We start from the raw sequence: 14,051 nt of genomic DNA on the forward strand, positions 1-14,051 counted from the left end.
GCTTCTGAACAGAATCTGCACTTGTGTAAACATCTCAGCATCAAGAATGAAAATGTCTAGAGCCTCTAACACACCGCAGCTCGAAGTCAGATCTAAAGATCATCGTGATGGAAACAAAAGTCTGGGAAAAAAGACTTTCTGGGAAAATAATTTTGTTTGAAAATCTAAATGTGGGCCAAGATTTATTTAAACTGAGCTGTCGATGTTTATCTCCTCAGCAGGAACCAATATGAGTTTGGACTCCTCGTAGTTCTGCAGGTCTGATCCAGAGACAGACTGCAGCGGGTGCGGATCACATGTAATCATCGTCAAGCTTTCTTTGTGGTGGATTTCTTAAGAATCTCCCTTTTCACCTTGCCTCGACTCTTTGGTGTTTTTCATAAAAGCAAGATCAATCCATCTAAAGAGGACAATAAAATGTCTTTTCAATACACATGAAACAACTTTTGGAGGAGCTGGAGACCCAGGTTTAGACTGGTGAAATGAAAAAAATCCAGAGAATCTGACTTTCAGAATGAACTGAAATTTAAATATTGAACATGGTTTGGTTGCAACAGAATTGAAACTTTTTCAGAAAAAACTGCAAAAACAGGTCAGTAGATTCATGCAAAAGTTTGATTTGAATCCATTCTTATTGAATGTAATTTATTTATGTATTTTTTACAGCTGCAGCAGGGTTTGAATTACGGGGGGGTCCAGGGGCAGCTTGGCTCCCCTGAAAGGGTGATGGACTTCTCCATAAGCCCTCTAATGTCATACCCAAGGAGAGCCTCAAAACTGAAAAGAATGGAAGGTGATCAGATAGACGAGATTCCAGCATAAAGCATGACGAGAGTTTCTAATTAAGCTCCTCACCCCCTCTTGTTCAATGTAACCATTACTTTCACAAAAGCATTGTGAAACGGCTGCGAAGCGTACACTGAGGCTATTAGTAATCGTTAACTGAAGGGAAAGGATGCTATTGTTATGTTTCAAATCTAGTTTTGTTAAGCGCTACTCTTCCAAAACACGTCAAATGCTGCAGTTCAGAATGATCCACACAGGAAATCAAACACCAAAACAATGTAAAACATCTGGAAACTTTCAAAATAAAAGTCACGTCCAGTTAAACATACTTCAATTCCTGTGAAACCCCCGTAGCCTTGTTATTATGTGGACTTCTGAAATCACAGGCGGTGGAACGCTTTTTCGCCCGGTTCACGTCTAAATCGCTCCCGGTTGGAAGGGAGCTCGCGGGTAAAACACCGCTATTAGTTACACGCCTCTTTCACGTCTGATGGAAAGGAGGGGTAAGACGACAAAAAAACAAATAAACACAAAAAAAAACGGATTTTCAAGAAAGTAAAACAGCTTGACTGTTAGATTTTTTATTGAATTTTTAGTTTCTAAAAAAAAACATTCTTATCTACAAAAATGACATTAATTAACATAAAATAAATATGATCCAGATGTACTTGAGGCTTTTTAATTTGCAGTGTGAGAAAACAGCATGAAAATAACAGATTTTACAAAGTCACTGACATAATGACACATATGAAATTTCTTCCACAGTTGCTTTAAATGTTTAAATTATTTTTTCTGCATCAAAATGCGACAAAACAGAGGATGAAAAGGCACCTTTAGGAAATGAAAAAGAGCTTTTAGTTTTTGATTGTTCAGGACGTTTTCATTGTTAGCTGCCTGATTTTATTTTGTTTGGAAAAATGTTTCCTGCCACTGTGAAAAAGTCATTTCCGTGGCACATTTGAGATCTAACAGGAGAAGCAAGGCTTCTTTATTAGTTCCTTTTCCTTGGGAATGAGATTCGGATCCAACCAATTTCAAATCCTGTAAATGAGCAGAATGTGACATTTGTATACCGACAGATGACGTGTTTAGGTTGTGAGTAAATCGTCCTTTCATCCGTCTGCCAGGCCTTTGATTTTCGACGGATGCCTTTCTGTCAGGGGGACATGGGAAAAGTGTGGACAGCGAGGCAAAGTAAGCAGGTCATTTGCAGGATCCTATCTGACAGCCGGCAGAAGACCTGTCCATCTCCGAGTTCAGCGCGGCAGTCGCCTGCTGACGCTCCCCGCTCGGTGCTGCCAGATAATGTGACAGAACAAGACAGTGATGAGCTGAGGCGTTGGCTGAAGCAGGTGACTTTTACTCTGGACAAAAGGGGTCAAAAACAACATTTTAAACCCCAACAGCATTGTGTTATTTATTCTGAATAAGGGCTAAACAAAAAAAAAAAAAAAAGATTGATTCAAAATGCAGATTATTTGACATTTTGAAGAAATTCATCTTTTAATTCTCTTTCAAAGTGGATTCATCACCTTTGAGCAGCAGAAATCTACGATTACTCAGCACAGTAGCTAACTTATAAACACATAAAACAATACTTTTATGTTTTTTATTCATATTTGGGAGTTTTTCTGTATAAAAACCACGTTGGAAGCAGCTGTTTCTGCCCACAAGATGCACATCAAAATATGCAGAGATGGATTTTAATGATTGATGTTTGCTCTTTAGAAACCATACTATATGTAAAAACATAAGGGCATATTTCAAATCCAAACAAAAGCTCCTTGCTATCTCATTTCCTTCCAGCTGTGCAACGATACCTGACTGTACCTTCTGTACTCGTGCTGTGTTTCTGTGGGAGTTGTTTTTCTTTGTCTGAGCCGTAAATCTGGTGCATATTTTGCTTGATCTAGAAAACCAACACTAAAACGCTGTAATTTAAACCGTCACGTTCAGCTTGTAAATGCAGATGCATAATTAGCTGTTTCAGTCTTGTGGAGGCGTGAATCAGCTCTCTGAGCTAAAGGTACGAGCAGTAATTTTGGTTTTCACACATGAAAGATTCACGCTTAGTTGAAAGGAAACACCAATATAAACATTTATAGACCTCTGATTAACTCTAAAGGCTTTAGCATTGCCTGATGTGCTGCTTATTTGGTGTGAATTAAACCAACATGAATGTAATTAACGCCTGAATGCTGAAAATCACCTCAAGTCTGAAGATTAGGAACAAAGTGCAGAACTAAAAATACTTTATTTACCATAAAATAGGTGAAATAACAGATACAGTTGAAGTTTGATGATGCAAAGGTTTTTGTTCCAGATTTTTTTGCTTCAAAAATGTTTCAGTCCCCTCAAGAAAGTCCTTTAATGAGTAAAAAGTCATGTGACTTTTTGTGATCAAAGTATTTGAGACTGAATTGAAAACAAGCTGCATTTTCTATGAACAACTGCCTCATCCTAAAGCACTCACAGGTGGCCCAGTCCTCCCAGTGCAATCAGACCTGGGGTCTTATTTATCAAACATTGTGTAGAATCCTTACTAAAACCGCATTTAAGCTCAGCAAAAAAATTGTACTTACGCCAAGTAGGTTTGTGATCTATCAAACATGGAGTACGCACAGCTGCACGCAATCCCCGCTTCATAAATCGGAGACTAACGAGAATGTTTCTCAGCTGCATTTTAGTCACATCCTACCCTCACCACGCCCACTTAATGCCATAAATAGTCAATGCAAAGTGTCTTGTGGATCTCATGCATATACATATGCCGGCTGTTGCAGCGCTCCGCCAATGACGATGGCGACTGCAGATCAAGGCAGATCAAGGAAGCGTAATTTCACAGAAGCAGAAATTGAGGTACCTGTGGGTGAGGTGGAGAAATGAAAGCAAGTGCTTTTGCAAAGCAAATAAGAGAAAATCCACAGAGTGGCACAGCGTTTCTGAAGCTGTCAATGTTGTGAGTTCTTCAGAGAGATCTGTGGCGGATATAAAAAAAGTGGTCTGATCTGGATTTGATCACCGTACTCCTGGGTGAAAGTCACACACGCTAACCAGTCAGCCAAACAGAGATCTCCCCTGTACAAGTAGCCAGGACGCATCATCAGTCGGGTCACAGTGACAGGACCAAGCCCCCACAATGTGGCTCTAAAATTGAGGCAAACCCAGAAATGAAATAAATTACAGTTCCACCCTCATCTGCTGGGGGCTGGTGTCAGAAGCGAGCAGATCCTCTTTGACTCCCATGTTAAAAATACCATTTTCACAGCAGAAATAAACATGTTTACAGCCTGGTACCAAAACATGTTTTTTGTTTAAATGATCTAGTTTACACTCATGACAACTCTGAGGGCGGTGAATTTTTTTCTCTCTCTTCTGTTTAAGTGTATTAAAAGCCTAAAATTCTGTATAATTAATGAGCATCAGACCCACGTGACCACAGAGCTAGCTCCGTGGAAAGGCCTCAGTAGAGCCTCGGTCTGGCTTGGAAACTGCTCCGGCATTTTGAGTTTGTGTTTGTGTATTCTTTTTTGGATATTATTTGTGCAATTGTTGGACAAAATGACTTGCTGTGGCATTAATTGCACTAATAGAGCGTCCAAGGAGTCTCCACTTCATTTTTTTTGGTAAGTAAAATTGTATTTATGTATTTTAGGACACTGCCGAGCTGAGCTTAGATTTTAACATGTACTGTTTAACCATGACATTTAAATGTAATAGGGTAAAACCCTGTGCATTTAGCACAATGCTGCATTTTACGAAGCGACGGTGGCACAGGAGTTAATTGCTCGCCCCGTAATCGGAAGGTTGCAGGTTCGAGCCTCGCTCAGTCTGTCGCTGTCGTTGTGTCCTTGGGCAAGACACTTGACCCACGTTGCCTGCTGGTGGTGGTCGGAGGGGCCGGTGGCGCCAGTGCTCGGCAGCCTCCCCTCTGTCAGTGCGCCCTAGGGCAGCTGTGGCTACATTGTAGCTCATCCGCACCAGTGTGTGAATGTGCATGGATGTAATTGGGGGGAGGGGGGACATGCCCCGCCCCCACACTTTTTCCAAAATCAAGTTTTGATCCCTGCACTTTTTACCATCCAAAAACAATATTACGCTACGTTAAATTGACAGTGGTTGAGCTCTAGGACCAAGCGGAAAGCAACCGTTTGTGTTGAAGCCTGTTTCCCATTAGAACATACTGTAAAGATACCCCCCCCCCCCCCATGTACCCCCCCCCCCCACTTCTAAAGTGAAAATTACATCCATGTGAATGTGTGTGTGAATGGGTGAATGACTGATTGTGTTGTAAAGTGCCTTGGGGGGTCCCAGGACTCTAGAAGGCGCTACATCAAATACAGGCCATTTACCATTTACCATTTTAGAAAATGGGTTGAAATATAACATGTTGGTAGAGCTGGGTTCCAACTGTCGGCTTGTGGAGCTCTCGGGAGACTGATGTTTTCCACCCGGTTCTCCCCTCCCTGCAGCCCGGCGCATCTCTGTCTGATCGCGGCTTCTGTTTGCTGCGCGGAATGCCAGCTTTTTCTCCCCGCAGCTCGACGCATCTCTGTCTGATCGCAGCTTCTGTTTGATGCACGGTTTGCCGGCTTGTGGAGCTCTGGGATGGAAACCTTTCCACCCGGTTCTCCCCAGCGGCAGCTCTGCGCATCTCAGATCGTAGCGGCGCTTGTCTGCTGTGCGGCTGCCGGCTTGTGGAGCTCTCGGGAGACCTCTGTGTTCCACGGTTTTACCCAGCGGTCAGCCCGGCGTGTCTCTGACTCAGAAGCTCTGGTGTTGTGCACAGTTAACTCCGGTTGTAGCTAGGTTGCTACCTTCGTTAGCTTAGCTCCCACCTCCGCGTTAGCTTTGGGTTAGCCAGGGGTAGCTTCAGGTTTGCTTGTAGCTAGTTCGACCGGGTGTCGTCAGTTGATCCCAGCCTTACAGCCCCACCCTCAGCTCCTCCTCTCTTCCCTTTTTTGGAATTGTCTGGGCTTGACGGAACCTGTGACACGGTCAAGATGGCGGTGGTGGCCACCTCCCATTTGGCCTCAAAAACGTGATATTGGAGCCTATGGAAAGGAGATGTCCAGTATATTTATGTCGATGGACAGGACACACACACACTGTCACAGACGCATGACATTCTGTCTCAATCTGTCCCCCTGCTGATATTCTGCATTCCGTATTATGCGCTTCAGGCTGTGTGTGTGTGTGTGTGTGTGTGTGTGTGTGTGTGTGTGTGTGTGTGTGTGTGTGTGTGTGTGTGTGTGTGTGTGTATGTGTGTGCACGTGTGTGTGTGTGTGAGTGTACACACATGTGTGTGTACGAGTGCGTGTGTGTGTGGGGGTGGGGGTGGGGGGGTGGGGGGGTCTTGTTCTGTGTGAAAATGAAGCAGTACAAGTGATCCTTCTTAGCAGCAGCACTGCAGGTGCTCTCTTTGTCCAAAATGTGCGTAAGCAAGGTCCTTAGTCACCTTAAAGTTGTGCACATTTTTCCGCTAAGTTTTCTTTCATAAATCCCGAAGTTTGCGTGGAAAGTTGCTTATGCAGTTTTCCGACCCCGTTTTGTGCGTAAGCAAGCTTGATATATGAGGCCCCAGGAGACATTGACCCGTCTAGATCCAGAGTCTGCCCCGGTTCACGCCTTCTTCATTGTATGAAATTACTCTTTTATCATGAAGAACATTTACGAATTATGAGGAGTCATTATAGTGTGTATGTTTACAAATGAAACCTTTTTCTGTGGCTAATCCAGGTGACAGCGGTTGAATAAATAATTTTAACATTCTTCATGCATATGCATAGGCAAGTCAGATGTACCGAAGAAAATGGAAAATGAAGCGAAGCCACCAACAATGGTGGGTTCAAAACGTAGCTGTCAAAACGTTAGCAAAAAATAAAAGGTAAAACTCTTTTCCGTGTTAAAAAAAGAACCAAGTGACCGATTGAATTTAAAAAATGTGTATTACATGTTCTCTATGGGAAAGAGAACCTCCGAAAGTACAATACCCAATAGAAAAACAGTAATTTGGGTTTAAACTAAAGCTGGTAATTTAATTAAGATTAATTAATTAGAAATTATAACTCCCAAAATAAATAGTTTAGATTGTGAACACAGCTGATTTGTTTCATTTAGTGATGAATCAGAAACTAATGAAGGCTGGACAGACATTTCCGCTGTTAGATGATGGTGTTAAAAGAGAGAGGTTTCACTTTTGGTTTTACCAACTGGGCACTAGGTGGTGCTAAAAGCAAGCCAAAACTGCTGAGTATCCCTTTAACATCATTCAGAAGTGACCTTTAAGAGGTGAGTGGACAAACTAAAACACACAAACTTGGACTGCCATTGTAAATTTAATGTAATTGTCAGTAAAAGCTTTTTATACAAAGTGCTTGTGATTCTACCCATCTTATATGAAAACATGTGACAAAAACATATAAAACACCGAAGCAGTTAATTCTGTGAAAACAGGCAGAGTGGTGATGATTATTTAATAAAGTAAAAAAGTACCAACAGTGATGGATAAAGAACAAAAAACCAAAACGCTTTTTAAAGCCGAGGCTGATTTTTGAAAACTTGGAGCTGCTGGACCCTTCAAACCCAACAAATAAATGTTGTCAGAATTCCACACAATACAGGCTATGTTTACAGTAAAAATGTAACCAAAGCTGTCATATTTAGACCTGGGGTCCTTTTCACATTTTTCTGGCTAGTTTGTAATGCCATCATCACGTTCATGACTGTCAAACACAAAGAGAGATTGAATGGTCAGTGAAAGCTGGCCTGATGAGGTCTCGGCACTGGTTTTGATCACTAGACTCACTTATTATTAACCAAATGGGGATGAATGACCTGTCAAATGTAATCCTCCACCCTATACATCTCTAAATTACCTCCAGCTCCTGACCCAGTTCGTCTGACACGGCAGACTGTCACGGAGAAGAACTTTAGAAATTAAAAATTTAAATTCAACGGAGATGCAAGAACGGGCTTCAACTGGTTATGAAATGAGACGTCACGATGTCGGAGGAGTGTTAATGTCCATAAAATGTTACAAAAGAAAATTTATCATGTGGAAAAAAAACTATTAGGAACTCAGCTGTGAGGTGCAGAAATTAAGACTAGCTTTAGAGCACTGGACTCGGATAGAGACCTTCCAAGTAAAATGGAACAAAGTAAACACTTGAGATTGAGCATTAGGTGGTTGTGAGATAGATGGTTAAAACAGAGTCAAACTAAAAATTTAGTATTTTGGTATTAGAGTGTGAATTATTTTATGTGTTTCCTGCACTTATAGGTACATGCTGATGTCGTTATGCAGACACGTCAGGGAAACTTATACAGGACTGGAAAATGTTCCACGGGAAATAATTAATTCTGGATCCAGACCAAACAATTAATCAGCCTGGCAGCCTCTTGAAAGACTTACTGTTTTGTTTTATTATTTAGAAAAATTAGACCTGGTACGAATAGAGGAACCATTGGTGAGGGATTTGGTATATATATATATATTTTTTTTTTCAGTTTTAAATGAAAAATAAAATAACTAAGTTGACAAATGAGACTATGCAAAAGAGCCAGCAGACTCGACATCCCATGGCGATAAAACTACAAAGGGAAATCAATAATTTTGCTAGATAAATACAACCAAATCAAAGTGAATTGAATTAACAAAGCTGATGATGATGTGGATTTTGATGATCCACCAAAAGTGGCGTTTGCACAGAATGTTCTTTTTTGTAAATATTGTTAATTTTAACTTCTAAAAACAACATTTTCACACAGACTAGCGACGGATCACGTGATGCCCTTTTAAAGAGGCTTCCGAGCTCAGAAATGTAGTTTTTATGAATTTATTAGTGGATCAAACTGAAAAGAGCTTAGTTAAAAAACAAGCAGTTCAAATTTAAATGGGCGGAGTTTCAAGCCTTATTTGGATGTTTGAAACTCCGCCCAGTTCTTTTTGTTTTAAGAAACATATTCAAAAACTAAACAAGAAGAAAAGAAAATCATACTGCACTCTGAAAAAAATCACTCCAGGTTTACTTTGACAAATGGCCTGTAATTATATCACACATTCCCTACAACCTCCAAGGAGCTTTACAACATTCACCCATTTATACACAGTTTAGACCCAGATTCGCAGGAGGTTGTACTTTTTTCTTTAGATGGTTCTGGCCTAAATCAGATTCACATGCAATGAGAGTTATTATGTTAACAAATGACTACAATCACCTTCATTAAATACAAAAAGAAAAAATAAATGTATTTTTTATCCTGTTTCAGAACTTAAGACTAGTGTTTTTTTTTTTTTTTTTTACCGTGTCCTGTCTGGCTGTGAAGCAAACAGAATTGATGTCTGAATGCTGGTGACAAGCCTTACAGATTTACTCTCAGGTGGAGCATCAAAGCGTCTGCTTTTAATGTCACGCCCGATACCTAAAACTTTATTGTTGTTGTTTTTGAATGCTTTGTAATTCCGACCAGACACGGAGACAGAGGTGAAAGAGAAAGGAAAAGACAAAATGTGGGAAGAGAGGGGGGAGGGGGGGAGGGGGGGTTCCACAAAAATAAATAATAATGAACAAGAGTCTGCTTCTAGACCTACAGAAAGAGAAAGAGCAGAAAAAAATGGGACACACAACAATACATCAGGAGCAAGCTATCACTGTGTCAACCTGATGATGAAATATTAAATCAACATTGTTTAACTGAGCAATCACACGATAATAAATCACAGTGCATTTAGTGGCAACGGCAGCCGTAAGACATGTGTTGAACGTGCCCAAGCCCATACTTTTGAGAGCACCATGTGAGCACCTGTGTGTGTACACGCGATTGTAAATGTAAGGTTTCTCTATAGGAGCGTCCAATAGAGAGTGTGAGGGACCACAGATCCGCCCCCCAAAGATGTGTAGGAGACGGGGGGAGCTCCAAGTCCCAGAGATCAAGGCGCTGCCCCAGAACACAGGAACCCCAAGGAGACTGCAACCAGAAAGGCCCCCGCCCCCCTCGAGAGGCACAGAGGATCGCCCCAGGGGGCCAGAACCAGCAGCCGGCAGAGTCCCGGGAGATATCAGCGGCAAGCCCACAGGCCCGCCCGCAGCCTCCCACCCCCTAGCCGGCCGAGCCCGGGACCCAGCGACCCGGGACCCAGGGGTGACCACCCCCGCCGGGGACCCAGCAGAGCCCAGGGACCCAGACCCCACCAGGCAGCCACCGGGATTGATCAAGCAGACGCCAAAAATCTTAAACTCCCTGACCCGGGAGCCACGAACACTCAGGCAGACCAAGGCACCACACCCCACACCAGGTGTGGCAGGGGGAGGGGAGACGAAGATCTATATCATCAAGAGAAGTTCCAGGAGAGGGGAGGAGTCAAAGGCCCCACCTGACATATACAGTCATACACAAACAGTCACACACTCCCTCCCTCATGCTCACACATGAACATACAACCAAAGACTTACAAAAATGTACGCCGGACACCCACTCATGCTCCCCATACACACCCTATTCACTCTGGTCCCGGTACTGCTGCACATTGGGTACAACCATCACTGGTTACCAGAGTTTGACCCTTTCTATAGACTAATGTTTTTCTGCTTTGGCTTCCTGCTGGTTACCTGGAAGGTTCCTGCTGCTACATATTATATTTATCTAGGTATTTTATTTGAAGTTCAATCTGTTTCAAAATGCACAATTTTACCCTAAGGAGTGCAATTATGAGCAGCATAATAGGTTTAATAACTCCAGAGACGGAAGAGTGGAGCTCTATGCAGAGAACGGTAACACCTGAGTATTTATTATAAGACTAGTAAAGTTTACATCTTATATTAAAAGTGTGTTTCACTCCTTTAATCAATACAATTGCAGGAGTGTATAGTAGCAATGCGCCTCTGCCAGTGATTGCAACATGGATGTTTTATCTCCACAAATAACACAAGCCTGGAGGAGCTTCTGCTGTGTGGTGAAGCTGCTAATGATAACTGTTAGCTTCTACTAGCCAAGATGGTTGCAGCTAATTTCTGGATGTTAAACCAACAACAGCCTTCCCCTTTGTGAATCAAGATGGGGGAGTCTATGAATGTTTTGACAGTGTGATGTAGATCTGTCAGGATTTTCAAATCCTACAGTTTCACATCTATTATCTGTCAGAAGCTAATGCAGGAGATAGGTGTAGAAGACTATTTTCATGTTCAGCCTGCATGTAAAAGTCACAGTGACTGATAATCATCAGAAATAATCATGAAAAAGGGGTTTCAGCGTTCCACAGCTTTAAATAATAAACAAAAATTCTAATTATATGTATCAAACATCATTATGGCTTTAGATGAGCTTCTATAGAACTAATTAAAATAGAAGATTTGATCTGAAACATTTAAGTAAACTTTTTCTACCAGATCAGGTTGCTTTTTATTATTTTTCTTTTGAATTGAAATGAGGCTTTTCAGTCCACAGAGGATCAGAAACATAAAACCACATTTTGCTTTCTTTGATTAGCTTTTATTTCTGGTTTATTCCTGGAGCCAAATTAGTAAAAGAAGTAAAGAAAGAAGAAAGCTAACGTTTCTCTTTATACGTTGAGACAAAATTAGGCGATACAATGGAAGCCCATGAACGTGGAGGAATGCTAAATTGAATACTAGATGGGTGCTTTTTGTTCTGCTGTCTCCAGATCAGCTTCTTTAGTTTTCTTTATTACTTAGTGAAAATCTTCTTCAGCCTTTGAATTCCTTCTCTGTTTAACCCTAAACCTTTCCCTCTGCACTCCTTTTCATGCTCCTCTCTCTTTGTTCTTCTCTTCAGCAGTTCACCTGGTATCTACTCCAGTCCTCTTCACCGATGGCCCCTCCAACACCACTGGGCCCCATCAGGATGAAATATTGAACTGGGAGAGCTCCCTAAAGGCGTTCGGCAGCTGGGTACTCAGTCCCCAGTTCAGCAGAGATAAAAGATAAAAAGTGCAACACGATTCAGGCTCTCACACTCCATTCAGCACTATCAGAGTGTTCTGTCAGCTCTTACGGCTATTTGAAGTAATTACCTTTGAATCAGACCTAATTAAAGCACTATTTGTCTTTTCTCAGTGGCAGTTTAACCAAGCTGCCAGGCTTGCAGGCTGATTACACCAAAGCTGGCAAAGAGCATTGTGAAAAAAACAAATGAGGGCAGAAAATCTTACTTCAAATATTTATCTATTTATTTATTTATTTATTTTTTTCAAAAAAAGGCAGTTATTTTGTTTTTCTTTAGTGTGCTACAAAGTGGCACAGTGGTTAGCGTTGATGCCTTGCAGCAAGAAGATCTCGGGTTCAAATCCCAGTCTGGTGTCTTTCTGCATGGAGTTTGTATGTTCTCCCTGTAGATGCATGAGTTCTATCCGGGTACTCTGGCTTCCTCTCATGGTCCAAAAATATGACTGTCAGGTTAACTGGTCTGTCGAAATCATCCTTGGGTGTGAGTGTGTGTGTGCATGGTTGTTAGTCCTGTGTGTCTCTGTGTTGCCCTGTGATGAACTGGCACCCCACCTGTCTGCCCGTTGACCGCTAGAGACAGGCACCAGCCCCCTGTGACCCAGCATGGTCAAGCGGGTTCAGATAATGGAAGAATGGGTTGATAGTGTGCATTAAGAATTTTTGGCAAAGTTATCATATTTATGCAGAAAACAGTCACCAACAGACCTCCAAGCAAGTGCCGGTAACTGCAGGAGAAGGCTGCAGAGATAGCTGCCTTTAGCTTTAGCGAACGTGTTTATGATGCCCAAAGAAAACGCTAAAAGACTGGATTACTCATAATGTTCTGTAGACTGATAATAGTCATATATGACTATGCATAACTGCATAACTGATAATAGTCACAAATGACTATTGTCAGTTATGCAGTTCTGGAGCATATTTATATCCCATGCACTCTCAGATTTTGAGCTAGTCAAAATTAAGTTTTCTGCAGTGGAACGACTGCATCAGCTCACGTAGACATGAGAGGTAATATTAAATAATATTGTGGAGTTCCACAGGGCTCTGTGCTTAGACTTTCACGTACTTATGCTTCATATAGCTCCAACATGTAATGACATTAGTGTAATTAAAGTCTATTGCCATGCCTAAAACCTGATTAATCCACTCAGCTATCAGACTAAAGGCACATCTAAATTACAAAAGCTAAATTTCTGCCTTTAAATTCAAATATGCCTTTTTCTTTAGATCCTAGTTAGATAAAGATGTATGTTTTACTCAGGATGGCTTTTCCTTAGTCCCTCATTTGATCCATGATAGTTTAGATCCCAAATAAAGCTTTCAGGTTGTGTGAATCATGTTTTTATGAGATATTCTTAGAATAGAATGTTCTTTCTAAAGCACACTCAATCTGTTTTGTGGTTTCCAGTTGGATCAGATTCTAAAACATTATTCCGGAAAACAAGGATAACTTCTGTAAAGACAAACTTTAAAACTTAGGAAAGAAAATGTTTCTTTTACTGATTTGATACATCAACTGGGAGAAATGGGTGAATTCAGCTTGAAGCAGAGACCTTTAAACTGTTTAAAATTGCCACGTCAGTAAATTGACCATCTCTTTACATGCAACTGATCCCACTCAAAGCTGCTGAATCACATAGACTCATTTCTAATCTGTCGTTCTCTCAAGCTGCTTCGGGGGGTCTGTCTCACTCATGACAGGATTCAATTAAAAAAAAAAAACAGAATAAACGTTTTATATTCTTGGAATATTCCACCATGAATACCAAACAAGCCTGATTTGGTGGTAATGAAAGAGGAGCCCGACAAGATTTGCTATCTATTGGATTTCCAAAATCAATGCGCCAGATAGGAAAAATGCATGAGCCACCAGCAAACACTGAATCTTAACAATGTGCTGTAAATTTCAGAGATGTTCCTCCTGAGCCCTGCGGCCATTTAACTCTCTGATCCTGCTAAGTTGGTGTTTTTAGTTTCACTTAATGCAGAGAAACTTTGCTGAGGAAGCACACACCTCATCAGAGCTCTTTGCTTCTGATTTATCCAGCCGTATATATTTACACATATTACCTTCTACAGTTAAACTTGGAAGTGATAAATGCTGCCACATGTGTTCTCTTGCAACATTACCATAATCACCTGTTCTTCTACTTGCTCCACGTTTAATTTCCAGGGAAAAGAAGGAAATCTGAACTCTTTCAGTTGTTTCTTTTTTACTTCAAGGCAATGCCACTCTCCTGTGGGAGTTTTAGAACATACATATTTAATAGTAGATTCTTGTGTGAGTTCTCCGGACACAC

At 41.3% G+C, this 14,051-nt stretch overlaps 2 protein-coding genes across 5 annotated transcripts in view; one reads left to right on the forward strand and one right to left on the reverse strand.

Annotated features, from left to right (window-relative positions):
* Positions 1–14,051, reverse strand: part of znf385d (zinc finger protein 385D) — a 112,083-nt gene that overhangs the window by 62,711 nt on the left and 35,321 nt on the right. The gene's annotated exons all lie outside the window — the stretch shown is intronic.
* septin7b (septin 7b) overlaps positions 1–14,051 on the forward strand; it is a 537,254-nt gene that overhangs the window by 27,239 nt on the left and 495,964 nt on the right. The window contains exon 1 of one of the 3 annotated variants that reach the window (XM_070551005.1): positions 11,098–11,101. The exons of the other annotated variants lie outside the window; for them this stretch is intronic. The gene's annotated coding sequence lies outside the window, so the exon portion shown is untranslated. Of the gene's footprint in view, positions 1–11,097; positions 11,102–14,051 lie in introns of those variants that run through there. 3 annotated transcript variants of the gene reach the window in all.

This window comes from Nothobranchius furzeri, chromosome 5, assembly GCF_043380555.1.
Source record: "Nothobranchius furzeri strain GRZ-AD chromosome 5, NfurGRZ-RIMD1, whole genome shotgun sequence".
Taxonomy (NCBI): domain Eukaryota; kingdom Metazoa; phylum Chordata; class Actinopteri; order Cyprinodontiformes; family Nothobranchiidae; genus Nothobranchius; species Nothobranchius furzeri.